Source organism: Stegodyphus dumicola, chromosome 5 (genome assembly GCF_044657685.1).
Source record: "Stegodyphus dumicola isolate Sdum_Otavi_A_Nest chromosome 5, ASM4465768v1".
NCBI classification, from domain to species: domain Eukaryota; kingdom Metazoa; phylum Arthropoda; class Arachnida; order Araneae; family Eresidae; genus Stegodyphus; species Stegodyphus dumicola.
Window position 1 is genome coordinate 14068913 of NC_140772.1, and position 27590 is coordinate 14096502.

General features: G+C 33.7%; 1 long non-coding RNA gene across 1 annotated transcript; it reads left to right on the plus strand.

Moving 5' to 3' along the window:
* Window positions 1–3565: 3565 nt before the first annotated feature.
* Window positions 3566–27590, plus strand: LOC118200322 (uncharacterized). The gene is made up of 2 exons (XR_004760072.2): window positions 3566–3961; window positions 27223–27590. It is a non-coding gene; the product is annotated as an uncharacterized LOC118200322 (long non-coding RNA).

Here is a 27590-nt window from a genome sequence, read left to right on the forward strand (position 1 = left end):
TTATTCCCCTCCCCCAAAAAAATTACAGGCAGGCATGTAATATATTTTACATTAACAATTTTTCTTAGCCAACTATAATACAAGCGTAATAAAGAAAACTGAAATGCGGCATTTGTGTAATATTAATGAAAGCGCATAATATTTTCAGTAAAACAAATCTGAAAAATAAGTTTTCACGGAATTAAAAATTACAACACGTTTACCAATATAATTAAGTTGAATTTCAAAACGTCTGGAAAATAAACGTACCCTATTTTATTATATTTTACAGCATACTTATCTTAGTCCTTTTCAGTATTCACAGTATTCTGCTGTAAAAGTTTACTTGAAAATACATAGTCTCGTTTATTTTTATACTACTTTTATTATTTTTCATAAAAGTTCTCTAGCTTCCTCATATTTTTACTATATAAAATAACATAAAATTTCGTTTACATGTTTACCTGTTTCCCGTTTGGATTATTTTTCGTATATGACTTAAATTTATTAACATTCCTATCTCATTCTTATATTTATCAATATTTCTATATAATTCCTATATCTATATATTTCTATATAAATCCTTATACCTATATATTCCTATATAAATCCTATAACTATATATATTCCTATATAATTCCTATATCTATATACTTGTAAATAAAATTTTATAAAAAAGGTCATTAATTAATTAAACTCTTTGATAAAAATTTATTGGTGTTTTTTCAGGGAAAATATAATTTAAAAAAGAAAGCTTAGGGAAAGGAAGATAAGTAAATACTTGATGTTACCACGATTAAAATTGTTTAGTTAATTGTCAAATTATCAGAGTATTTTCTTTCACCTTTGTTAATCAGGTATTCCAGTGAAAATTAAATCTTGTTTTGTTTCAAGTATATTCGCCTTATTAAGATATAATTAATATTTTCATGTAGAGTGTACAGTTAATCGTTTGGATGCTGAGTTACGACGAAACATATAACCGCATAATAGTTCAGTAGGAGATTTGGATTTATTATATTACGGCAAAGCACGTTAGCGCTAAGTGCTTAAGGGAAGGATGCCTTTGTGTAGGACTTTCTCAGGAACTGGCTTGTATCGACGTTATACATTAGGAAAACCCCGAAAATCTCATGCATAGAAAAAAAAAAAAGAAAAAAGATCTCTCATAGAAAAAAGGAAACACAGAAGTCTTCTGTAGCCCAACATTGTTGGTCCGAAAATCACACTTTCAATTTTTCTGCTGCCAAAATTATTCAAAAGACATCTTCCATTGGAGAACTGGATTTTCTAGAGGCATTTCACATTCAAAAAAATCTTTCTGTTCTAGTTAACGATCCTAATTCCAATCCATCTTTGCCTTCGTCCTGCAAAGAAATTATGTTTTAGTTCTGGTTTCATCAACAAAGGGCGCCACTAGCTTATTTTCTGTACAGCTTTTCTTATCTTATCTAATCATTATATCCTATCTCGTTCATTTGCGCTTTTGCAGCTGAGAATGGTGGTTCGGTAAAACCATCGAAATTAGTCCTGTGAAAATTTGAAAATATAGCCCTGATTTTTGTTGTTTGACTTCTGAATTAGTATTTGTTCGGCGTGTTACTGTGTCTTAAGGATGACTTATAGTTAAGGAATCAATAACTGAATGTGAACGAGCAATTGATCGGATAATCAAGATCACTGTTTGCAGGGTTTTATAGACATAATAACCGCTTTCAGCGTTTTACAGATATTTTAAATACCGAATAGAATTTTACTTGAAGTTGACAAGCTAAGGCAACACAATTCATAGAATCAAAAAATTGTTGTTGTATTAAAAATTTTTAAAAAGGTATATATCCTACTTGATTGATATATAGTATATTCTTGGCACGAAACAAAGTGCAAGGAAAAGACATTAAGCTTTGATTGAAGCTGTAATAATTATCTTCAGTTTATGTTCTAAAACTGACTTCGATACTGAATCGAAAAGAATTCCATTACTCTGATCCAGTAAATTTAATGCGATTGCACATAACGGAAATAGAATGCATTTCTTTAAAAGGTGTATTGTTACATACAAGCCACTTGCAAAATGTAAAAGATTTTGATCTTCGTTTCGAAGACAGTGAAAGTTTCAATGTGCCAGCATGGCTCATAGAACCACTGAACTGTGATATATCTGATCTTGACATGATGGTGCAAGAAGAGTCCATTGCTTTGAACAAGGATGTTCAAGAACAAGTCTTATTCAGAATACATCAGTACCTTAATTTTGGAATTTAAAAGTCTTCCGATAGAAGTCTTCCGTTTCGCCTGTACAACATTGCTTATTATAAAGCGACCCGCGTTTAAAAGGCAAAAACTCGCAGTTTGGCCATGATCAGTTTGGCCATGGCAGTTTGGCCATGGAATACTACTCTGATTATGATCAAGAATATTATTGATGGATGATATCCTAGAGTCTGAAAGAGAACCTGAAAGGCAATCCGAGTGTCTTCTACCTGTCTTCTGCTAAAATTACCTACGCATGATTTTGGACTAATAATTTTAAGGAGCTCGTAATCTGCGCAAATATCAGGATCATAAACATCCAAGCCTCTATGCCGAAACAAAAAACACACACACAAAAGAAAAAAGGGGGAAAGAGCTGTATCAGGGGTTTGAACCCACACTCATTGACATGATAACTGCCTTCTAGAATCATCAATTCTACAAGATGATCTATTTCTGATACACTTTCTTTTATCGATAATAGACGCATTTAATGGCTCTTTTTTTTTTTTCAGGTATTATTATTAGTCTGAATTTTACTCCACAGTGACTCAGTGATGTAGAAATGTGAGAAAGTTCCTAAGCTTACAGTTTTTCGTTTAGGTATTTGTTATCCAAGCAGTTGTCAAGAGATGTCCAGACAACCTGGATGCAATAAAGAGTATAAGATTAGCAGATATTTCGGAGCGATAACCGTGAAAATATGAAACTGTGCACTAGTCGAAGTTCCAATTATGGTTCTTCCAATTGCTAGGCAGGCGTCCAAACAACTCATGCTCATGTCTTGAAAGCATTCAGGAAGAATACTATCATTCATCACATTCTCCATCACTTAAACAGCACTGGTAAGAGGCAAGACACCCAGTCGATCAAATCAGAATGGGGATGAATTTATTTGCCTAATATTTTAGTTTGGGCGCCGTTCTAGAAATCATGATAATTTTTCGAGCAAAAACCGTGAGAAAGTCAACTCTGCAATCTCCGGGAGTCGAACTACGAATCGTCTAGTTGCTAGTTGGACGCACTAACTCCTTACAATACAACAGCAGGTATGGGTTGTATGTTGTAATTTCTAAGAGTATGGAATTACATTATTTGAAAGTAATTCACTTATTGTTTAAAGTAAAGCAAATTAATATGTCCCATCAAACCACATAACTTATGCTTTGTTTTGATTTGTAACGTAATCAACAATTTATGAGCACTTGTCATTTTTTCTGGATCACAAACTGGAAAATGAAGTTTAATGAGATCATGAATGCCGTTACTCTTAATCGAGTTATGCACTTTTGGTATAGTTTGTCTTAGCTCATTAAGGGGTTGGAGACAGCAAATTTAATGAGTCGGAAAAACGTAGAAGAGAAGAATCGAGACGGTGAATATTCTAGAATACAATGATGAAGCAACCCTTGAGCTGGAAAAGGAAGGGAGAACAGAAATGATGCTCGAATTCTTTTTCTTTGTTCCAAACACAGGGAATAACATTGGAACGGAAGTGTTTTTTAACAGTCGTAAAAAATTGAAACAAGTAGGCGATGAAACATCGGAAGAAATTATGTAAAGGGGAAAGCAACCAACGTGCACGATTCATCGTTACCCTTTCGTATGCAAGCTGAGTTGAGTTGCTCACTAGGTCAGTAGGAAAGTGGTATATAATAAAAGGCGACATTTCCCGCTTTTAAATACGTTATAAACTATCGCCGTGATCAGGTCACTGCTATATACAGAGGTAGGTTTTTGTTTCTCATTATTCCTGTATTCCGAAAGTGATAGAAAAGTGCAATATCTTTTTATTTATTGGACATATTCTAATTTTTGCTTCCTCTTATTTGATATACAACCGTGACGGTCATGGGTTTTTAGTATCCAAAGTCCGTGAAATGCCGTTTGCTGAAGAGAAAGGAGAAAAAGTAATAGTGAAGTAAAATCTTTTAAGTTAATGTTAAGTGAACAGTTAGTATCAAGCGTTCGTTTCATTCCGAATTATTAATAAGGTGTTATTTCTGTTTTGCATTTGCTTTAACCCTATCTATTTGAATAAGCAAGTGCTTGCGTAATATTCGAGATTTTTTCTTAACCTAAAGGGCCAATTTGCCCAGAAGGGCTATTAATTTCGTTTTGGCATTTTGCCTTGGTTAGGCAAAATAAACGGCGTTTTACTTTTCAAATTGTTGCCACCAAATATTATCGCCCTGCATTATATTAAAAAAAATAATCTACATGAATGTAGGTATGTTTCTCGCACTGTGAAAAACCAACGGTACCTAGAGACATCAAATTTTGAATAATGTAATTCTCCACTTGAATATGGGAGTCTGGAAGCTCAAATTTGGAATTTGTTTTATTATGATCTTTACTTAATATGTTTCACAAAAACAAATAATCACTTAACAAATGGACTGTATTCCTTCACTTTTATTTCATTACACTAATTATAAATAAGATGTCAGCGATGCGAAATAATTGATACAAAATAAGCGAGCCGTTCTACATGGCTGTCATAAACACAATTCTATCAATCAATTACCTTGTTGCCACACATAAAGTTCAAATCTAAAGGAAGAAAAACAAAAGAAATTTACGCTGTTAGAAACAGTAAAATGAAGCAAACGATACTCACATAAATAACCTATTTAATATTTTCTAAAACTTTTTGATTGACAGATAAACGAAATTTTGATTAACAGAGTCAACGATTTCAAAGCGAGCAATGGCAACACTGTACGAATAAAAATTATTTTTATCTCCAGCGCGCGAGATTGTGTGGTGGCAATTCTAAAGATATGGTCTTTTAAAATTATTTTGTGATATCGCTGTTGAATTGAATTTTACGTTTTAAGTACGAAAAACATGATATTTAATAAATAAAGTTAACACACAAAACGTTAACGTTTCAGATTTTTTTAACCTAACATAGCAATTTAAAAATATTGAATACAAGACTGAAAATTCGATATATTGAATGCAGTATTTCCTAATTATTTTGAAGTTACTCTAGGAAGAAAATCACACAAGTCTGAACTTAAAAAATTAGCCAAATTCACTCTTTACATATATTTTCTTTATCTGTACCAGATTAAGGTCAACTATGCACTGGCCCAGGTTATGATATAAATGACTTAGGCGGCTCCATAGGGTGCTGATTTACGATAGGTGCCAGCCAAGTGGCAATATCCCGGTAGAGTAGCAGGAGTAAAATATCAAAATACAATATTGTGTTTTTAAGCTTGGAGTGCTGTATAGTGAAGCGTATTTTCAAAATTATTCATTGTCTGAGCATCCGCTGTTAGCTCGAAACATGATACTCGAATGTTGATTAAGAATGCTGAAACCGTTCATTTCTTTAAAAGATGGAGTTATTTCTTATATTTTATAATTTCACCTGAGTTTAGCTTTATTTACAAGGGGTGATTCTCTTTTTTTTTTTTTTTTCCATTTTCAAACAGATGATTCCCCCCAATCTAGAAATTATATACTCTCTTTTAATTTTATTTTGCATCTATACTGATACATTTATTTTGTGTTTCATTATTTTCTTCGGGATTGCAATCCGTATTCAAAACTATTAATGAACATTCTAGTGAAATTCTTAGTACAGGATTCTGAACCAGGAAGGAATTCCTCTTCCTGAGGAAACTCAGACATTCGAGAGGGGGGAGGGAATTCTATTAGCGTTTTATTTACCTGTTAAGTGTTTAGTTTTGGTTTATGAATATAAAATACAACTTTATTCAAGTTTTAAATTTAAACAAATTTAAATTTAAATTTTAACTTACACGTATAAAAGTAAAAAAAGCCAAAATCAAAAAAAAAAAAAAAAGCAAATTTAAAGCCAAAATAATTTTTAAAAAAATTTAAAAAATGTGCAAACATATAAAAGATTTAATTCTCGAACTAATCTACAATATCATTTAAATTCAGAAGCATAAGAAAATCAAGTGTAAAACCAATCCATGAAAATAAATTCACTAATTTAGCAAATTAAAATTAATCCAAACAATTTTTTAAAAATGCATAAGTGAATGACTGTTGAGCAGGCAAGAGACAGACTTATCAAGGGAAAGTTGCCTCCAAACCTAACTCTCCAATCATTCAATTCGTGTTTCGTCATTCATGCAGGCAAGGGTAAAAGTCAAAACAAAAAGTAAAAAGAAATACCAATAAAAGCGGTACCCTTAGAAATTAGCATTTAAGAATTAAAGTTCTAAAAGGAAAATACTAATGAAGTCTTTTGAGAAACAAGCAAGTAAAGTCAAGTATTAAATTAAACTTTTTTTTTTTCAAAAAAAGGTTTTTTTGAAAAAAAAAAAAAAAAAGGTTTCGAGGCAACTTCCCCTTGATAAGTCTGTCTCCTGCCTACTCAACAGTCATTCACTTATGCATTTTTAAAAAAATTGTTTGGATTAATTTTAATTTGCTAAATTAGTGAATTTATTTTCATGGATTGGTTTTACACTTGATTTGCTTATGCTTCTGAATTTAAATGATATTGTAGATTAGTTCGAGAATTAAATCTTTTATATGTTTGCACATTTTTAAAATTTTTTTAGAAATTATTTTGGCTTTAAATTTACTTTTTTTTTAAAATTTTGGCTTTTTTACTTTTATACGTGTATGTTAACATTTAAATTTAAGTTTGTTTAAATTTAAATTTCATTCCTTGAAGCAATGGCGCAAAGAATATTTAATTAAATTTGTATTTAAATTAAATTTATTTAATTAAATTCAATTTATTCTTATGAAACAATTTTATTCAAGTTTGGGTATTCATCAACACTTTTAATAATTTTTGTTAATAACTTATAAAACAAGCTAAAAGGTAATCTAAATTTAAATGTGTATATATAGTTTTGGAAAGGAAGGGGGAATGATCTGCTAGCTATGGTGAAAGAGGGTGCATGGTGTTGAAAAAGGTTGAGAACCATTGTCCTAGTATATCCAAAGAAGCAGTTTAAAAAATATTTTTTCAGTCCATTTATAGATCAAGCAATTTTTTCATTGAAGAAATGATTTGAGGCTGCATGTGAAAGTACACTGGTATTTTCTCTATGATCTTAAAAAATTGGACAGGAACCCCCTAACGGAAAACTTCAAAAATTCGCAGCGTGTTTTAAAACAAACGACAACTGAGGATACAGTAAGCAACGATTACTCCGACACTGATGTTGAAGGGTGATGATGATTACAGAAGTGCGCAGCTTGTAGATCTCATTTCTGAAGTGGAAAAAACACCAAAAGAAACAGATTCCTTTCACACCTACTTTTTACAAGGAACTTACCATGAGAATGTGGGATGTAATTCCCTTTGATATCATAAACTTCAATAGATCTCACTTAAAATGAACCTGGCGACTTCTCGCACAGGCGTAAAGAATACCAGAACAGAAGAAGAGTAAAATACCCTTTACTTTTCGTCAAACTCTTAAACTTTTAATATTTACTGCTGTGGTGTAGTCGCCGAAACCGCTATGCAAACCCTGGGTTGTGACATCAGGTTGAAAACAAAACACAGCGTAATAAAATTTATTGAATGCTAAAAAAAATGGCTACATACAATTCTGCAGAGAAAAACTTATCTCGAAATACAATAACACAAAAACAACAACAGGTCTATCTCTTCAAAACTGAATAATTCCCTAACAATTCTGAACACAAATTGCCTTACAACACTTAATGATAATACCTATGCCTACAAACAAAGCGTATATAAAAAAATGCTAATTATGAGGCAACCTTTTCCTGCTCTATATCCAAAATAAGCCTAGTCTCGAATAACTGGCATAACCTCTCCAAAATCACAAAAATGGTACCCACCAATTTTGAAGACGCCTTCGATTGACTCTCCTGGCACTACTTGTATATTCTTCCGGGAAATTGCACTATTTTGCGGCACTAGATCACGCTTCCTCCGGCGTTCCCTTCTGACGCACTGTCACTTGTCACTGAAGAGGCTTCACCACGCGAACTGTCCTTGCACGCAAAATTAGATCGTTCTTGAAGAGAAGAAAGTCTTGACTGTTCACAGGCGAAAAAGGTCCGTTCCTAAATTTACTCTCAGGAACAATCCCTAAAAGCTGTCACCATCTTTTAATTTGCAGATTGGGTTTATATGAAAAGGATTAATTAAATCCATATATTGAAAACTGAGCATCTATCAACTTCCTAAAATGTCTTAGAAGTTTTATAATAATTTCAGTACAAATTTCCTAGACAAGTCACTCATCCAGATTGCTTATTCATAACAATACTAACTTTTTCCTGGCATTTCAGTAACTTCAGAAACACTTGATACTTTTTTTCATGATATTCTTTATGATAAAGACTAGGTTCAATGACAACACCATCACCACACATGGATGACATTGCAGTTACAACTGATGGATAATAATTAGTAGCACTTGCTGCTAGAATAGCAGATCCAACTAATACTGGTTCTGAATTATGTAACAAAAATGTACGGACTTCGCACGTACAATAACTCCGATGACTTTCAGTGAAACTTAAGGATAATTTCACAATAAATTCAAAGATTATTTGAATATTATTCAAAGCTTATTTGATTAGAGTAGTGCTGGTAGCTAAGTAAGTAACTGTAGTAACAATTTAATTTAAGGTTAACTAGGCTGACTCAACAACCTATCCTGCGATATACTTATTAAATGGCTAAAAAGGCGCAGCAGCAACTCAGCGTAACAGCAAGGACTAACTAGTAACGTGCGCTTGTAGAGTCATTAGGTTAATTGGAAGCAAAAAAGATGAAAAATATGCAACCGCCTTCGCCGGGAATCGAACCACGGACCTTTGGAATACGGGGCCAGCGTGCAGAACCACTACACCACGAAGGCACGCTAGGGAAGTGGGAGAAATACCTTATATACTCCCCTTTTTAAAGGGCGACTAGGGTTTTAGGGGACCTAGTCGCCAAATCCTGGGTGCGGAGAATCATCATCCACAACCCTTTTAGTTCGGGCGCCACTTGTAGAGTCATTAGGTTAATTGGAAGCAGAAAAGACGAAAAGTATGCTACCGCCTTCGCCGGGAAGCGAACCACGGACCTCTGGAATACCGGGCCAGTGTGCAGAACCACTACACCACGAAGGCACGCTAGGGAAGTAGGAGAAATACCTTATACGCTGACTAGCGAAATCACGTTCTGTATAAACTTCTGAATTCGTCTGTATTTATATTAACTTTACTTTAAATTTTCATCCTGGCGAGGGAATACGATGGGAAAAAGAGAGGTTCAGGAAAGGTACTAACCTTAAAATAATTGGTTATGCAAACTAAGAGAAATCCTAAAAGAATTCTGGTACGAGTAGCTGCAGAAAAGGAGAGTTTTTCTAAGAGGAAATTGATAAAAGTGCATTCGAAGTCATGTTTAAATCGAGAAGAGTTGACGAACTTGAATTTCTATCGGTAGAAAATGATATTGCTAAGAAATTACAGTATGATGACATTATAAGTAACTTCGCCTCATGGAAAGCACTCAAAATTAATTTATTTCATATTGAAAATGTTAAGAGTTGAGTTACATAAGTCCTCATTATCAAACGTGGCGGCTCTGGTGGTGATTCCTTTAAATTTTGGAAAGAATTTAATATTCCACTTTTAGTGTTTATTTATGTTAACTCTAGAAATAATCCTGTACGTTTTTTTTCGCTTTAAAAAGTTTTGGAAATATATAAAAAAACTGTGTACAGCCATTTAGAATTTTCCGATGTTAGGAAACTGATGAAATTCGCAATTCCCTCTCCAGAATTCGAACTCCAGACCTCCCGAATACACGTCATGCGTGCGTCCAGTTACACCACGAAGGAAGCGGAAAGGAGGGATAAAATACCGGAAGGGAGGCAGGAAATACCTTACGACTGTTACTTAAAATAAATTTTATGAAATTGTATTTAAAACGAAGAACTTCAAGATTCAAGTATTATTTTAATTACATATTTCTTTTACTCTTTCATCTGTAATTTCGTAACAAATATTAATGTATAGTTATGTAGTACGTAATGCCGATAGTATTTTAATGAACTAAATAAAAGCATATTTTGATTGGAAATATTAATAAGTTCAATATAGGTGGACACTAATATACAAATCGCCTAAGGTACCAAAAATACTACTGCTGGGCCTGAATAACTGACTATGCATGTAATGTCTATGTACACATCTGCTGTACATGCTGATCCAATCTATTTTATGTATACGTTACTCTACATCTGCTTTGGATACATAAAATGAGTCTTTTTTACTTCCTTGTACGAAGTAAAAAGGAAGTATTGTAATCGCGAAAAGTTTCAGGCAGCATATTTCAACGAAAATATCCATTTTGACCGCTATCGAATGCAATTTAACGAGGATTTTGCGTGATATCTGTACGTAAGGACAGAATAAAATACTCTTTTCCTTCCAAAAAAATTATAAAACTGCTTTAAAATTAATTCTGGAGAGAATTTTTCGTGGCGTCTGTACGAACGTATGTACGTACGTGCGTACGTACGTAGGTATCTCATCTCGCATAACTCAAAAACGAGTAGCCTCAGAACGTTGAAATTTTGTATATAGGACTGCTATAACATGTAGATGTGCACCTCGTATATTGCAATCGGCCGCAACAAACGTATATAAATATATTTATATATATATCCACTCTATTACCCGGCTCAGTGATCTCAGTTTCTTTACTCTTATATGTTTGTAAATTGTACATTTTTTTCTTTAAAAATGATTGAATTATGTTGTTTTTATCTTCCGGTTAAGGATTTTATGCCTTTAGTAAATCTGTGTGCAATATTTTTAGAATTATCAGCAATTTTAAAGTTGTTTAATTGCCGCTAAGTCTGTTTTTAATGGCGGCCATTGATGTTTACATTTGAAACAGGAGACTAGTGGATTTGTTGCCAATCTAGAGAAACTTAGCTTCGCAACAACAAAGATAACGCATTCATTTATTATTGCCATTAAATCATGCTTAATTCTTTCTGGAATTTTTTCGAGGAAATAAGCGTTTGAGATTTACTTCGTAATTTTTAATATAGATATTTTGAGTTTTTATGTATTTTTGCCTTCTCGCGAAGTGAGAACTGAATTAATTCAATGAGAAATACTCAATCGTCTGTGAAAAACTGTTTCTTTTTTGTTTTATTTGCTTAATTTCTTTTATACATCGTTCTAGCTTTATTATAGTATTTGAATAGAACATGTGGCAACGATTAGATAGTTCTTTAAATGATATAAATTTTGTGCATTTTGAGTTATAATATGAACGAAATATAATACTATTAAGTGAACCTAGCCTCAGAGTGTCGCTATGGTAAACAAATAGAGTGAATTTTAAAGAATACATTTATTCTATTGTGGTTTATGCGCTGTCGGCGAAGTAGGTTTAATTCAATCTAATAAGTTTAAATATAATGCAAGAAAAAATGCGTATAATTTAATATTCCGTACAAGGAAGTCATGTGGTGTACACATCAGATTTTTAGTATAAGTTGCAGCAAATTTCATCATCATGTTTAGTCTACTCTTCCGGATTGATTTTGGAATGATAAAGAGAAGAAAGTTATTTTATACTGCAGCAAAAGTAGCAGTCATTATACCGTATTTGTCGGCGTATAAGATGCACTTTTTTTCTTTGAAAAAAATAGATCTGAAAAACGGGTGCGTCTTATACGTCGATACGTCTTTTATGAATACGTCAAAGTTTCATGAGATGCTGTAAAAGCAGAGACAGTGGTGAAATTATATAAGTAGTATGGCATTATTAATGCACTGGATGGTACAGAGGATAATTTGTTGTATGAGGACTCAGATTCCGATTTAGAGGAGGTTTCAGGTGACTGACTCTTCATTCAGCTCTGAAGATGAGTGTCTGGGTTTTGACGAAGAAGATTAAAAGGTGTTCTTTCCCAGATAGATTGGGTATTTGCAAAAATTCTTACTTTGGATTTGTATTACTTTATATTTAAAATACTGTAAATTCATTATAATGAGCAGTAATAAAGTTTTATCCTTCAAAAATGTAAATCTTATATGCCGGCAAATACGGTTAATACCACGTTTGGGCAAAACACATTTCCAAGAGTTTGTAATCCCAAGTCTTCTAATGTCTCACTAAAACAGTAATAATTAAGAAATCATTACATGCATAGAAATTATTTAGAAATTATTTTTTAATTATTCAACATAATGTAGAAAACACGATTAACATATTTAGAGGATATTTTGCGTATAGCCGCCTTTCTTCTTACCATTCTCCGTAGTGTAGAATTCGATAATTAAATTATTAGCACTGAACTATAATAAATATTAGTAACACTTACCAGTAACTCAATATTGTTTTTGAAACTGGTTAAAAATTATCGAGGGGTCAGTGTAAGGTTCTTCTCCTCCTTGTTAAACTAAATCAGTGGTTTTAAAACTTTCTTACTTCGGATCCTAATAAGCTCACGAGCGAATTATCGCTCCAACCTGAATTCAAATGACAAAGTCTTAGAAAGGCTAAAATAACCTTTTTATTGAACTTCTTAAATTAACAGAAGACACCACATGTGCTACAAAATATAACTCCGCTAGTTGCGTATATTTAAAATAAAACTAAAAGTTTAAATTCTAGTAACGAAGCACACGAAATAGTTTACTTAAGCTGGCTAAAATTATTAACGGCGTGTATTTAAATGTCGGCTAGCAAGATGGCTAAAGCCGGAATAAATTTTGGCAAAGCTGGCGATAATTCGTAAATGCAGTGCGAAGCTGCCAGAAGCTCTCACTCTAAAACATTCAAACCTTCGGCTTAAACACTCAACAGCTAATTTGCATTCTGGTGAGAACTACGGAAAGAAGTTAAAGCAAAGGTTCAAATCATAATAGCTGATTAATTAACATAAAATCCTACAATTTAAGGTTACTGTAATGACAGAAATAACAATATTAATTACTTAATTAATTACGAAATTAAAGCGGTTAACTTCGCAGTCCACGCTCCAGTTCAAATTCGAGCAAATGGGCTAGATGCATGGAAGTTTCATAATTTTCCTCCACGTGTAATGTGAACAGGAACTAGTTCCTTAGATAGACCTCCGCGAAGACATCCCTCCATTCAGAAACTAACCTTCGCGTATTTTGGCATACTCAAAATAATCACAGTCTGTGTGGTATTAAAAAGGTCTTTTAAATTTTTATTTTGTATTTCTGAAAGTCTAAGGTTTCGCGGAACATATTTCGAAGGTCACTGATCTAAATAGTCCTAAAATAATGTAGTAACATGTCTAAAGCTTTTTGAGACAAATGCGTAAAATTTAAATATTATTATTTTTTTAATTAAGTACCAGGGAGTTTTTGTTTATTTATTTATTTATTTAGGACGTAGTCCGGCCCGCCTGTCTTATGACACGAAGGAGCTGCGCAAAAAAAAAAAAAAAAAAAAAAAAAAAAAAAAAAAATTACATATTAAAACATGGTTTGCCACTTTGTTTATTGCATAATTAAGTACATCAGGGCCTCGTCTTTTTTCCGATATTTGAAAATTTGTGAAATCTCTTACACAGGGAAGTGTTTTTTATATGAGACAGAGCATCAGCTGGTTTTAATTTTCAAGAAAGAGCTTCATTGTAGCACAGCAACAGGCAGTCTTTTATTGGGCTACAGCGGAAAACGATTTTGTGTTAATTAATGCAAGAAGCCTTTTAGAACTACAATATAATTCCAAATAAGCGACTATTTGGGAACGCAGCATAACTGAACTATCTAAAAGACCAGAAAATTATGTTGTATATTTGTAATTAATTGAGTATTTAATCCTACTAAGATAGATAGCCTTCTGTCTATGAAAAAACGACAAAGTTTTGAGAAAGTTTAAACAAAACTTTTTATTAAAAGCTTCAACATGAATAAACGCATGGCTTGTGTTTACAAATTCAAACTCCATTCCATGCAAGATATCAACTACAGGAAGTTTAACTTCAAATTTAAACTAATTCAGTGCTGAAGACATCAATTCAAACAGTTTTACCAAGCATTGGCTCAATTTATTAAGTGTGAGAATCGCTTCGGCTAGGAAAATGGCTAACGCCGGATAATTACTGTGGCAGAGCTGAGCGAGATAGTAGTACTACGGCAAGAGTTTTTGCCAAAACCTCTCGCTGCCTAAACTTTCAAAAACTCTAACTTAAGTACCCGTAACTCATTTACATCCTGATGAGAGATAACGAACAAAAAAAAAAGTGACAATCAAGTTACAAATAAATCATAACAAAAGGAATTAAGTAACAAATTGATATTTTACAATCTGTAGGCTAAATACATGTGCTTTACTGAACTAAATTTATCTGAAGAAGACGCGATTTTTAGACTCCCCTCCCCACAACACGTGCGTTTTATATGTGCTTCAGACCCTAATAAATTTAGGCAAAGAACACTAGAGCTATCTGCCTAAAGGGAAAATGGCTTTGTGGAGGATTTAATAAGGCAGATTATTCGCACTTAAACCACATAAAATTCAGGTCGACAGCAATATCGCAAAATAATTTTAAAATGAGCATTACTTTAGAATTTCCGATACACAGTCTTGCTCGCTGAGATAAAAATGTTTTTTTTTTTTTTTTTTTTTTTTTTTTTTCATACCGTGTTGCCATTGCTCGCTTTGAAATCGTTTTGTTTTTTAATTAAAAATTCGTTAAAGTTTTACAAAATTTGAAATAGATAATAAAACAAATTCAAAATTCGGGCTTCTAAGTGCCCATGTTAGGCTGGAGGACTAAGTTACTCAGAATTTGATGTCTCTAGGTATCGTTGTTTTTTCATAGTAACAGAAACATCCATATATTCATGCAGATACTTCATTATTTAATATCTTTAAATATAATACAGGGCGATAATAATTGGTGGCAACAATTTGGAAAGTGAAATGCCGTTTTATAGAAGGCGGCGCAAAATGCCAGAACGAAATTAATAACCCCTCTGGGCAAATTGTCCCTTTGGGCTAATAATTATAAATATACGATAAGTAATTAATGCAGTGAAACCTCTTTTCACGAATGTAATTCGTTTCTGAAGACATCCGAAATATTTATTGACATCCGAAATATTTATAAACCGGAAAAACTATTCTGCCCAAGGAATTCATGTAAAAGGAATTAATCAGTATCTAGACCGCAGATGAATGCTTATTTAAAATTTACAACAGCACTTTGCATACAAGTTCATAAGAAAAAAGCCAATAAAAATCATTAAATTTGACATGAAAAGATATACAATCGTTTGACATGAAAAGATGCAATCGTTTTAGAATGTTGAAGCTAAATTTTTATTTTAAAAATAAGCACAGGTTTTGAAATTTATATCCCGACAAATTGTTTCGGAATTCTATAGCTTTTTACTTCCTTGTACGAAGTAAAAAGGAAGTATTGTAATCGCGAAAAGTTTCAGGCAGCATATTTCAACGAAAATATCCATTTTGACCGCTATCGAATGCAATTTAACGATGTTTTTGCGTGATATCTGTACGTAAGAACAGAATAAAAGACTCTTTTCCTCCAAAAAATTATAAAACTGCTTTAAAATTAATTCTGAAGAGAATTTTTTGTGGCGTCTGTACGAACGTATGTACGTCCGTGCGTACATACGTATCTCGCATAACTCAAAAACGAGTAGCCTCAAAACGTTGAAATTTTGTGTATAGGACTGCTATAACATGTAGATGTGCACCTCGTATTTTGGTTGCAATCGGCCGCACCAAACATATATAAATATATTTATATGTATATCCACTCTGCTACTCGGCTCAGTGATCTCAGTTTCTTTACTCTTATATGTTTGTAAATTGTACATTTTTTGCTTTTAAAATGATTGAATTATGTTGTTCTTATCTTCCGGTTAAGGTTTTTATAGCTTTAGTAAATCTGTGTGCAATATTTTTAGAATTATCAGCAATTTTAAAGTTGTCTAATTGCCGCTAAGCCTTTTTTTTTTTATGGCGGCCATTGATTGATTACATTTGAAGCAGCAGACTAGTGGATTTGTTGCCAATCTAGAGAAACTTAGCTTCGCAACAACAAAGATAACGCCTTCATTTATTATTGCCAATTAAATCATGCTTAATCCTTTCTGGAATTTTTTCGAGGAAATAAGTGTTTAAGATTTACTTCGTAATTTTTTTAATATAGATATTTTGAGTATTTATGTATTTTTGCCTTCTCGCGAAGTGAGAACTGAATTAATTAAATGAGAAATACTCAATCGTTTGTGAAAAACTGTTTCTTTTTTGTTTTCTTTAATTTCTTTTATACATCATTCTAGCTTTATTATAGTATTTGAATAGAACATGTGGCAACGATTTGATAATTCTATTCTTTAAATGATATAAATTTTGTGCATTCTGAGTTATAATATGAATACTGTTAAGTGAATCTAGCGCCAGAATGTCGCTAAGGTAAACAAATACTAGAGTGAATTTTAAAGAATGCATTTATTCTATTGTGGTTTATGCGCTGTCGGCGAAGTAGATTTAATTCAATCCATTATTAATAATTTCCATTAGACTTTAAGGAAAGAATGCCGGTTTGATGTCGGCGCATGTTAAACGATGACCTTGAATTTAATTTTACCTTTCAGGAAATAATATTCCAATTTCTTAAACATCATTATCACATATTATTTTTGAACTGGAAGGGGAGACAGAATATTAAAGCTTACAATCAAAAGCGCCTAATTTTATAATTATAGTTTTCCTCGATTAATACTGTCATCTTTATAAAATATGTGCAAGAGTAATTTTTCTTGCATTTGTAAATAAATCGAAGACTTAAATCGTATAAAACTAATAAAATTTTCTCAAGTCATTAAAATAAAAAACCGAGAAAATAATAAAATAAAGTTAATATTAACAAAAAAAAAAAAAAAAAAATCGGAAAGTTTTCAGATTTTAAATTACGTCCAAAGCGGTTTTTTTTAACTTTTTGTGTGTTACCATTATTCATCAAATATGTTCTACGTACTCAAACCATAAAATTCAGGTCAATAGCAATATCGCAATAAAATAATTTAAGAATGAGCATACCTTTAGAATTTCCAATACAGTCTTGTGCGTTAGAGGTAAAAATGTTATTGTTTTCGTACAGTGTTGCCATTGCTCGCTTTGAAATCGTTTAGTTTTTTAACCAAAAATTCGTTGAAGTATTACAAAATATGAAATAGATAAGAAAACAATTACTAATTAATTAATTAGAATTATTCAGATTATGGCAAAGGAATTTTAAGCAAGACTGGCTCATATTCACTCTACACATTCGTAAAAAATCTGATGTGTACACCACATGACTTCCTTGTACGGAATATTAAATTATACGCATTTTTTCTTGCATTTTATTTAAACTTATTAGATTGAATTAAACCTACTTCGCCGACAGCGCATAAACCACACTAGAGTAAATGCATTCTTTAAAATTCACTTTGTTTACCATAGCGATACTCTGGCGCTAGGTTTACTTAACAGTATTATATTTCCTTCACAATATAACTCAGAAGGCACAAAATGTATATCATTTAAAAAATTATCTTATCGTTGCCACATGTTCTATTCAAATACTATAATAAAGCTAGAACTCTGTATAAAAGAAATTAAGCAAACAAAACAAAACAGTTTTTCACAGACGATTGAGTATTTCTCATTGAATTAATTCAGTTCTCACTTCGCGAGAAGGCAAAAATACATAAAAACTCAAAATATCTATATTAAAAATTACGAAGTAAATCTCAAACGCTATTTCCTCGAAAAAATTCCAGAAAGGATTAAGCATGATTTAATTGGCAATCATAAATGAATGCGTTATCTTTGTTGTTGCGAAGCTAAGTTTCTCTAGATTGGCAACAAATCCACAAGTCTCCTGTTTCAAATGTAAACATCAATGGCCGCCATTAAAAACAGGCTTAGCGGCAATTAAACAACATTAAAATTGCTGATAATTCTAAAAATATTGTACACAGATTTACTAAAGGCATAAAATCCTTAACCGGAAGATAAAAACAACATAATTCAATCATTTTTAAAGCAAAAAATGTACAATTTACAAACATATAAGAGTAAAGAAACTGAGATCACCGAGCCGGGTGACAGAGTGGATATATATATAAATATATTTATATACGTTTGGTGCTGCCGATTGCAACCAAAATAGGAGGTGCACATCTACATGTTATAGCAGTCCTATATACACATATGCTGCCTGAAACTTTTCGCGATTACAATACTTCCTTTTTACTTCGTACAAGGAAGTAAAAAACGACAACTCTTATGCATCCAGCTCGTTCACCGGGACTTGAACCTAAATCGAAATACTAGTGCTCGGCTGTTGGAGGGGGGGGCATTATGTAAATGAAATAGTTAACTATTATTATCAGTAGAAAAGAATCGGGGGGAGATGTGAAACAGAGTATAAATGTAAATATGATAACAACGAAGAACTTATACATAGCGCTTCACTGTTTATAACTAAATTGCCCAGTTTGGAAATTGAAGTCGCAAATCTGTTTTTCTCATATTTATAAAATCTCTTACAGAATTCCTGTGGCTATTTATTGAACTCTTCTGACGTCATGATGTTTATAATGCCACTTGCCAACATAATTTAACGTACAACATAAAACTGCTATGAAATTTGAAATTGCAAATTGAAAATTTAATCCAACAAAGCAGAAACCTATGAACGTGTCGTTGCCAATTATTAGTTGTTTCTTGATTGTATGTCTTTAATTTCTTTGTTACTAAAAATTTCAAAAATATTTTGACTGATGAATCAGAACTGGTACTTTTCGCATTCACTAACATCCATCAGTTTTTCCTCTTGCTCTATTATTTTTCTGAAAGTTTGCGGAGAAATGTCTCATCTGTTATATTTATAGCCACGGAACCAGAGCGCCTTCGTAGAATAATTTGCTCTACTGGAAGCAGATATTGTTCTTTTTCTCGGAAAAGCAATGAGTGGTCTATTACTATGGTTATCAAATGATCATTAAAAGAGTTCGCGTGATTTTCGTTTCCTGTACATAGAAGCAGTTAATGTTTGGGATGCTGTGGAAAAAGAGATTTAATGTATTACGTTACATTCACTTATTTGTACTATATACGTATCCTTTTTCTCAGATGTAAGGTGCATCTGATGCTAGAATAGCTTTAATTCTGAGGTTATAATGACAACGAAACTCATTAAAATCTTGGCGATACTTTTGCATATGAATGCAAGCTCAAACGTCGTGGGCGAGGGAGGGGAACTAACCTTAATTGGCAACAAAATACTTCCTGTTGAAAATGTAACTACGAAAAGGTGAAACCACCCATAAAAAAAATGCTTCCAACACGATAATTAACTCAAAAACTGTATAAAAATCTGATATGTACACCACATGACTTCCTTGTACGGAAAACTAAATTATACGCTTTTTTTCTTGCATTTCATTTAAACTTATTGGATTGAATTAAATCTACTTCGCGCGCATAAACCACAGTAGAATAAATGCATTCTTTAAAATTCACTCCAGTATTTGTTTACCATAGCGACACTCTGGTGCTAGATTCACTTAACAGTATTATATTTCGTTCATATTATAACTCATAATGCACAAAATGTATATCATTTAAAGAATAGAATTATCTAATCGTTGCCACATATTCTGTTCAAATACTATAATAAAGCTAGAACGATGTATAAAAGAAATTAAGCAAACAAAACAAAAAAGAAACAGTTTTTCACAGACGATTGAGTATTTCTCATTCAATTAATTCAGTTCTCACTTCGCGAGAAGACAAAAATACATAAAAACTCAAAATATCTATATTAAAAATTACGAAGTAAATCTTAAACACTTATTTCCTCGAAAAAATTCCAGAAAGGATTAAGTATGATTTAATCGGCGATAATAAAGGAAGGCCTTATCTTTGTTGTTGCGAAGCTAAGTTCCTCTAGATTGGCAACAAATCCATTATCCTGCTGTTTCAAATGTAAGCAATCAATGGCCGCCATAAAAAAAAGGCTTAGCGGCACTTAACAACTTTAAAATTGTTGATAATTCTAAAACTATTGCACACAGATTTACTAAAGCTATAAAAACCTTAACCGGAAGATAAGAACAACATAATTCAATCATTTTAAAAGCAAAAAATGTACAATTTACAAACATATAAGAGTAAAGAAACTGAGATCACCGAGCCGAGTGACGGAGTGGATATATATATAAATATATTTATATACGTTTGGTGCGGCCGATTGCAACCAAAATATGAGGTGCATATCTACATGTTATACCAGTCCTATATGCAAAATTTCAACGTTCTGAGGCTACTCGTTTTTGAGTTATGCGAGATACGTACGTACGAACGTGTGTACATACGTTCGTACAGACGCCACGAAAAATTCATTTTAAAGCAGCTTTATAATTTTTTTGAGGAAACGAGTCTTTTATTCTGTCCTTACGTACAGATATCACGCATCGTTAAATTGCATTCGATAGCGGTCAAAATGGATCTTTTCGTTGAAATATGCTGCCTGAAACCTTTCGCGATTACAATACTTCCTTTTTGCTTCGTACAAGGAAGTAAAAAGGGTCAATGATTTAAGGAGGTTGGAGGTTTATGGTTGGAGAGGGTCTGCGTTGAATCCGTAGGATGTATCTAATCGTTGTTTATATGAGATGCAGTCCAGTTGAATCCTCTTCATTGTCTTCAGCTTTGTCTTTTTTGGGAGAATAAAATACAAACTGACGTGCTTACGACGCCATTGTTAACCACGTTTTACTATATGTGTGTAGATAGACAGAAAGGTCCATACAATTTTCTGAAAATAATTTAAAATGCTTTTGGTCTGTGCGCTTATATTATGTAAACGTTGCACACCAGCTAAATCGAAATGTATTAACTGCGACACTCGAAATGCGGAAAAATAACTGTACCCTCGACGAGATTCGAACCATGTAGCTTCTACTTGTTAACTAGACGAGTAGTTTCACTTGCTGGTGCGTGATCTCTTTATTAGAGTGGTACGTAAATACTAGAATTCCTTAAATCTTTGCCGACAGATCTATTAATACAAAATTACAAAAATTGCAGATTGCCTATCGCTCCTTTACATAATCAATAATTAACATTTGAAAATTATCTTTTTATCAGTTTAATTTGTTTAGAGTTTAGAAACCTTTTGATAAGACGCGTGTTTTGCTAATTACTAACAAATTTTCTTCTTCTCTGGGTTTTCTTTGTTCCTCAGGCACCGTTATTTTTATGTATTGTTAGAAAGGTTTTGCTGAATAACCTAGTGGATATCTACTAGTTCCTGCGTACTCAAAGATGTATAAAATATTGGGCTAATCTTTTTTCTCCTGTCAGCTTCCTGTCCTGACATTGTGTAATGTAAAATAATATCATGTAATCAGAATAAGCATTTCAAAAATTTTATAATCTGCTTTGTCTCGGAAAACGCGCTTTGGAGAAATTTTCTTAATCTCAGTGGGGCTAATCTTTGGAATATGGTAACAGGTAATTTGGCGACATTTTGGTAAGGCGATAAAGGTTACTAGCTAGGACTTTAGCAGTGTACATGGATAATGTCAAGAGTGTGCGCAATGCCATTTTTGTGTAATTCTGGGATTTTTTTTTAAAGTGAAAATAGGTCGACGTGTACATGGATACCGTGTATGTGCAATTCTTAAAAACGCGGCAAGCAGTGGGGGATTCTGCACTTTCTCCCAATTTCGCACCTAATCTTCGTCATGATTAAGCACTTTTGTTCCATAAAAGTTCTAGCATACGCGTAATTCGGCTAGCAGATTGTTGTAAAAAAAATGTTGAGTGTAAAAAAAAAAAAAAAAAAAAAAAAAAAAAAGGCCTAGCAGGTTGCTGTATCAGGGTTGGTCGCCAGAAAATCACCAAGTTACCATAATCCTAAGATTAACCAAATATTGTATTACAAGTGTATGCCCAATTTGTTTTTTATATTGCTTCCCATAAGCTACTAAAAAATTATCATATATATATAAAATATATATATTTGAGCATATCTTTAGAATTTCTCACAGTCTACAGATACACGCGCTGGAGATAAAAATGTTTTTTCTGTACAACGTTGCCATTGCTCGCTTTGAAATCCTTGAGTTTATTAATGAAAAATTCGTTAAAGCTTCAGGAAAATATGAAATCGATAATAAAACAAATTTCAAATTTGGGCTTCCTGATGCAGTAGGATCATATTTGCAGTAGGATTACGTCATTCAAAATTAGATGGCTGTAGGTACCGTTGTTTTATCACAATGAGAGAAATATACATACATTAATGCAGATTCTTCAGTACTTAATTTCTTCAAATATAATACAGGGCGATAATATTTGGTGGCAACAGTTTGAAAAGTGAAGCAGACATTCAGAGTGATTTGACGCAAAATCACAAAACGAAAACAATAGTCTTTCAGGGACAAAGCTCCTTTGAACTAAAAAATAACTTCTAAAAGCAGATACTATATTTCCCCCCTGAAGGCGGAAAATTCAACTATCCACTACCAACCACCCGCGGATGCGCTGCATAAATAGCTAACTCCGTCTCTGACGACAAATTTAACACCTTGCAGCACCCTATGCATTAGTTTAGCAAGTGTACAGCTTTTTGCTTAGAAATAATTTAATTACAAACAGCGAATACATTTTTGGATCCCTCTGTAGTTGCTGTAACATCTGATATTCCTTCACATCAAATGTAAGATAGGGAAAGCTAAGGGTAAAAAATACTCTTAGCTTTTCTTATCTGCGTTATAGAATAAAAGCTATAAGTCAGTTATAGCTTTAGTTGTATAGTTAGGGTATGTTAGAAACGCGTAAGTTGTGTAGTAAAAAGTGCACCTGCAGAGTATATTTGTTTCTTCTTTTTAAAGCTAGCTGCCAAACAAAAATATAGAAATAGACAGTAAAGCAAATATACAGAAAGAGGACCCCTCTCCCTGATCGCTATGGTGCTTAATGCTGCCGACTGTGCCATATCGTTGAACCCTGGTCCAAAGTCTTGAGAAGTTATGCTTATTTGGAAATGTGTAGTGTATTTCCGGAATGTGGGCACTGAAAATACAGTCAAGCCGAAAGTCTCCTCGAGTGGTTGGTGATAGGGAAAGAAGGATAAGAGACTGATCGATTCCAGTTTTTATGATTTCAGACCTTACTAAAACTTCTCTTTTCCGTATTTCTCACCGGAATGCAAATAAGGTAGCCAGTATTCAAACAGATGTTTTCAAAGTGTAACAAGAAGCTTGTTTCTGACTTCGCGTGCACGCTAGTTTCTTGCCAACTCTGATAGCTGTAATTATTCGGCATTGCGTTCTATCGCTGCCAAAACGTTGATTTTGACGCTTCGGGAGAGTTACCGAACCGGCTTCTAATAATACACTGGTTATTATAAATTAAGGAAAAATCACAAAAATAGCGATAACTCTCTCAAAAATAAGCCAAACCGTGTAAAATTTGAATATGTTGCCAAGTAAGAGTAGCTGAGTAAAACTGCGATATGCAAATTAGTGGCGCTTCTTTCGGAATATGTCATATCCGAGGAGCATAAAAGTCCAGTTTGAGAGCAAGCCCACATATTTCACTGTGACAGTGACATCAGAAATCTGAGATAGCCAATTCGTAACAATGACCTCCAGGCATCATTTGCCTGCAGAGCTGCGATGGAGAGCCATTGGGAGACTAGAGGCAGGAAGTCAGAATGGCTAAATGGGAGTCCTTCTGTGTAGTCAAACAGAAGTGGCCAGATGGCTAAATGTGAGTCCTTCTGTGGTTCATAGACTTTAGAGGCAATTTCAAACCACAGATTTGGCATCTAGGAGGTTTAGCCAAGAACAGCCAACTGCTACGACGAGCCCCGATGACCAATATGTGACATTATGTGCACGCAGGAATAGAACCGCTACTCCGACTTTTCTTAGATCCTCCCTTGCTGCAGCCACCGGAAGGTTCAAGTCAACGTCAACTGTGCGTAGAAGGCTTCACGAAGGTGGTCTGTATGCGAGGCGACCAGCCATTTGTGTGCCACTCACGTCACGCCATGGGAGGGACCGTTTTCAGTGGGCACGACAACATGTCCACTGGACGCCTGATCAATGGAGGGCGGTTCTTTTTACGGATGAGTCCAGGTTTAGTCTAGAAAGCGATAGTACGCGTTATTTGATATGAAGAGAACCTAGAACCCGTTATCATCCGTCAAACATCCGTGAAAGAGATGCATACGGAACGGGCAGTGTCTGTGTTTGGGGTGGCATCTCTTTGGGTGGACGCACAGACCTCCATGTCTCTCCAAGGGGAACCGTGAATGCTCATATTTATAGAGATGACATCCTTGATGCTTATGTGCGCTTATATGCCGGGGCAATAGGTGATGCTTTCCTTTTACAGGACGACAATGCAAGACCACACAGGGCTCGCATCGTATATGATTATCTTCAACAGGAAAGAATTATGCGCATGGAAATGGCCAGCTCGATTCCCGGACTTGAATCCTATCGAGCACGTTTGAGATGCTTTAGGGAGACGTCTAGCTGCTCTCAGTCCGCCCCCTCAGACCCTTGTCGTGCCTGCAACTGTTTTGCAAGAGCAATGGCTCTCGCTTCCTATGGAACTGATAGACCGCATAATTGAAAGCATCACACATCGCTGTATGTGCTGTATTGCTTCTAGAGGCGATCATATTCCATATTGAAGGTACTTTTCCTATAGCAAACTGACAGCTTCGATTTGTTCATTTTATACGTGTACTAATTTCTATACTACCATATCTGTCTGGCAATTTCTTTTTATGTTATTTGATACCTTACTATGTATCCTATACTGTTATATATTGTGGGTAAGTTTCATTAAATTCTACATGTAACTTTTTCAGTAATCGTGATTTTTGTGATTTTTCCTTAATTTATGATAACCAGTGTATTTATCTGTCTAGTCTTTGACTACTGTTCCACTTAAATTTGACTGTTCTATTTAGTTGCAGTCACCACAGGCTCTGACTGATATTGTTGCACAAGAGAGTAAGTTAATGTTCTAAGTTCTGTTTTAAATGAAAAGGTTATTTAAATCTTCTCACGACTTTATAGTTACTTCATACCTAGCGATTATTCGCTTTACGTCTGTTAGGTTTATTGGACTAATTAACGTTACCACATATAAGGTACAGCACTAAAAATTAAAATTTTGTATTAAAAATTGTGAAATGCCTTCTCGATTACAAAAATAATGAACCCGTTAAAACAAATGTATGGGCTCTTCTGCTCTTATATAGATATACACCAAGACAATATATACCAAATATATATATCAGACAAAATACACCAAATAATCCTCTAGCGAAAGATATATACCCTACTGTTGCCTGTTGGCTACGATTAAATACGTTCCTACGTCTTGTAATAGCATTTTTATTTCCAAAATAATTATTAGTAGTAAAATGTCTTTAAAATACCACATTTGCTCGCAAACAGGACCTCATGTTTTCGTATAAATTTTGAGAAATAAAAATGCAGGTGAATGTTTGATGAGAGTATGTTGCTTTTATTATGATTAGAAATAAAGGTAAGCTGTTTAATTAAATGCATTATTTGGTACTTACGTATTAACGAAATCAGCCTGGCGCAAATTAGCGATTTTTGTTGAATGAAAAGGCAAGCTACTTATCGGGTGAAAGTTGGTGGCTTTTGCGACTTTTTTGGAAAACATTCGCAAACTATCGGTATTTATAAGTTGGCAAATATTATCCACGTTTCAAATGTCAATATGCTTTAAAATTCAATGTAAAATTCAAATTCTAATTTTTAAAGAAGGACTACATGACATATTAAAACACTGCATTCGTCTTCAGAAGTTTCTGTAACATATTTTATCGCTATTATTACCCAAAGTGTTTTCGCTTTAAAAAAATCAGAGAATTACAGAAACTCGACATAGCGCAAACCTCGGAAACACGGGCTGTCTACCAAACGCATCTCCTCATTGTTCCCTTTATACATTTTGCAGCAAAATTCTGTATTTTTGCAGAAATTTTACCAAAGCTTCTTCCATTGCTATCAAATTATATAAGCGCATATTTAAAAATTACGTTTAAGGCAAAAGTTATCACGGTTTGTTTATAAAAACATTGGAGCATGGAATACAGAATAAAGAACACATTCGAAAAGGGCGACTGGCTTGACTGAACGGTTGCTATCAGCATGGTTGTCTGAAGAATGGTTGTGTGCATGGTTGCCAGAGTTTAGCACATTGTCAACATTTGGAGACTCCTACTAAAGAAGTTAGGATAACACGCAAATACTCAATATTTTACCTAGGTGAAAAAAGTATACGCACTTCATTCTGCGATAATTACCTGTGTGGTTTATTTAGTATTTAAACAGCATAATTATACTGTATAGTACGATAGTTAAACTTCCTAATCTCATTTTGCAATTTTGTTAGTGGACTTAGCAAAATGAAAGGCAAAATGAAATGATGACGAAATTATGTTTTCTCACTGGGAATATCAAACTAACGTGTGAATCTTTCTAAAGAAAACTGCGTGTGAATCTTTCTAAAGAAAACTGCTGGTCCTATAACAGAAAAGGTTTGGTTAACTAAACCAAACATTAATTAAATGGCTTTGTGGAATACTTTATAAGGGAAACTGGCTCGTATACAGGTTAAAGATGGGGGCAATCACGAGAACGCCCATGCAGCCAGCCCATTCGCCTGGATTCGAAACCCGGACCGACCAGTGTTCAGCAATTCGGCCCTTGGTGGGCTCCTATAATGAAAAAGATCCAAATTTAACATATTAAAAATATATGCAGACTTGTGCCTTCGCTCCCCCCTCCTTTCTCAGGGAAAATGTCAGTAGATTGTAGGAAATCTAATTTTACGCAATGCGCAGTATTGTATATTTGATGTTACATTAAAATTTGAAAAGATTCAACTCAAAGATTTAATCTCATATTTATTTGCAGTTCTTCACAGATTTGCGCAATTGTCAAAAATGAGACTGCTGCTGATTGCCTTTCTTTTCATCGGAATCCTGCTCGTCCTTCCGGTCACGGAATCGCAGAGCGTCGGAGACCAGATTCGATGCTGGACATGCCCTGGTAACGATGCCGATCACAAAGATTGCTGCGCGAAGGCCAATATGTGCTGCGAAGGACGTGTCAAGTTCGTTGGGAACTTCCCCAGACCTTCTACCACTTCGTACGGGAGATAAATAAACGTTTCTGAAAGCTCATCTCTTATTTCTGCTAAAATATGTGATCATTTTTATTTTTTGATTCTGTAAATAGTGATTAAAAGTTCATGTAAATAAAAGTTACTGTTCTTTTCTGCA